This window comes from Populus nigra, chromosome 2, assembly GCF_951802175.1.
Source record: "Populus nigra chromosome 2, ddPopNigr1.1, whole genome shotgun sequence".
Classification (NCBI taxonomy): domain Eukaryota; kingdom Viridiplantae; phylum Streptophyta; class Magnoliopsida; order Malpighiales; family Salicaceae; genus Populus; species Populus nigra.
The window spans coordinates 10,667,287-10,669,786 of NC_084853.1; positions in this window are offsets into that span (position 1 = coordinate 10,667,287).

Here is a 2,500-nt window from a genome sequence, read left to right on the forward strand (position 1 = left end):
GGGCGCCGGCCTGGTGGCTCCCTAAAGAGCAATAAGTGTCATTGCAGCTCTGGCAGGGGGAGACACTACTAGGTCCCAGCTGTCACCCCCCCTCTAAAAAATTCATTTCTTGGTATTTTGAGCTGAAATTTTGCACAGAGGTTGGCAAAAATCCAATCCACCTTCATTAATTTTCCCAGAATTTTTCGAGGTCGGGAAGTATTTGTTTTAATTTTCCTACCATTAGAAATCGAGTAAATCCGCAAAACTAGGAACCGGCCCGGAATGACCCCAAATTCAGTGGGCAGCCTCATAAAAATATGGCTGATTTTACTGGATTGGTTTCATGTGGAAAGCACGACGTTTTCTTGTAGGAATGCGGGAACCCCGGCAGCTCGCCTGCCGCGGCCAGCGACGTCGGGGACGCTGGCCTGCGCTGTCGAGCCCGCGAGGGCTGTCTCCGCGGCAGGCCCCCCCTGAACGGGGCACGACAGGCCACCGCGCTGGCTCGTCCAGCGTCGACAGTCCCTCGTCCAGGTTTCAGATCGCGCCAAGTCGAACCCATGACCTGCTCAAGCCATCGTGCGCTGCCGAATTCGCATCTGCGTGTAGGCTGCCATTCCACGCGGCAGCCCCTGTTTTCGTCAGCGTGCCCCCCTGACGAATTTTCCTGCCTGGCCCAGTCCAGCGTCCAGCCCCTGTTCGTCGAAAAATCTGCGCTGCCGATTTTCCACGCGGCAGCCCCTCTTTTCGTCAGCGTGCCCCCCTGACGAATTTTCCTGCCTGGCCCGGCCGGTCCAGCCCCTGTTCGTCGAAAAATCTGCGCTGCCGATTTTCCACTCCGCAGCCCCTGTTTTCGTCAGCGTGCCCCCCTGACGAATTTTCCTGCCTGGCCCGGCCGGTCCAGCATCCAGCCCCTGTTCGTCGAAAAATCTGCGCTGCCGATTTTCCACGCGGCAGCCCCTGTTTTCCTCAGCGTGCCCCCCTGACGAATGTTCGTCGAAAAATCTGCGCTGCCGATTTTCCACGCGGCAGCCCCTCTTTTCGTCAGCGTGCCCCCCTGACGAATGTTCGTCGAAAAATCTGCGCTGCCGATTTTCCACGCGGCAGCCCCTCTTTTCGTCAGCGTGCCCCCTGACGAATTTTCCTGCCTGGCCCAGTCCAGCGTCCAGCCCCTGTTCGTCGAAAAATCTGCGCTGCCGATTTTCCACGCGGCAGCCCCTCTTTTCGTCAGCGTGCCCCCCTGACGAATTTTCCTGCCTGGCCCGGCCAGTCCAGCCCCTGTTCGTCGAAAAATCTGCGCTGCCGATTTTCCACGCGGCAGCCCCTCTTTTCGTCAGCGTGCCCCCCTGACGAATTTTCCTGCCTGGCCCGGCCGGTCCAGCCCCTGTTCGTCGAAAAATCTGCGCTGCCGATTTTCCACTCCGCAGCCCCTGTTTTCGTCAGCGTGGCCCCCTGACGAATTTTCCTGCCTGGCCCGGCCAGTCCAGCGCCCAGCCCCTGTTCGTCGAAAAATCTGCGCTGCCGATTTTCCCCGACGAACCTGCAGCTGCACAAATCCGCGCCGCCACTGCCCCATTGTCTGGACCAACAGTCTTTTCCATCAAGCCCTGGACTATAAATCGTCCAGACTCATCGCCAGCACCCGCTGCCGATTCTGCCGACTTTGCCGATTTCGTCGGCGCTGCCGATTCCAACACTGCACCCACCGTGTCTAAACCAGCGCTGTTTCGTCAGCGTGTCCCCTTGATGAATTTCCCTGCCTGGCCTGGACAGTCCATCTTCCAGCCCATGTTCATCGAAAAATCTGCGCTGCCGATTTCCCCGACGAACCTGCAGCTGCACAAATCTGCGCTGCCGATTTCCCCCCCTGTCGGCATGGCTGCCGCTGCCCCGATGTCCAGACCAACAGTCTTTTTTGTCGACTTTGCCGATTTTGTTCGCGCTGCCGATTCCAACACTACCCCCTGCATCCAAACCAGCATTGTTTCGTCAGCTCTTCCCCTGACGATTTTAGCCCTGTAACAAACAGTAGGCCTCCAATCCCGCCAACGGGAGCCAAGTTGATAGGGAAGAGAATTGAATGACGCGCCTGGTCCTCGCACCCCGCCACCCGAGGGGCCTTTTTCCCGGCAGCCTCTGAAAAACTCTAGCTTTCACGGTCCTCGCCGCCCCTCACCACCATGGCAGGCCTCTAATCCCACCCATCAGCAGTTGTAGCCGATAGGGCAGTGATTTGAATGACGCGTCGCGGGCCGCCGGGTCATCTCACCCGGCCATTAATTGGAGCGTTTTTGGCTGGCCGAGGATGGGGGGATGGATCTCTTCTTCCGAAAAAGCAAACAGTACATCGGGAGTTATGTTGACGGGGCATGGAATTGAATGACCCGTCACGGGCCGCCGGGTCATCTCACCCGGCCATCCCGGGGAGCGTTTTTCCCGGCAGCATCGGGGAAACTCTTGCTTTCACTGCCCGCTGCCCAAGTCCCCACTCGCATCGGCCCCCCGCGCCAACAAGCCA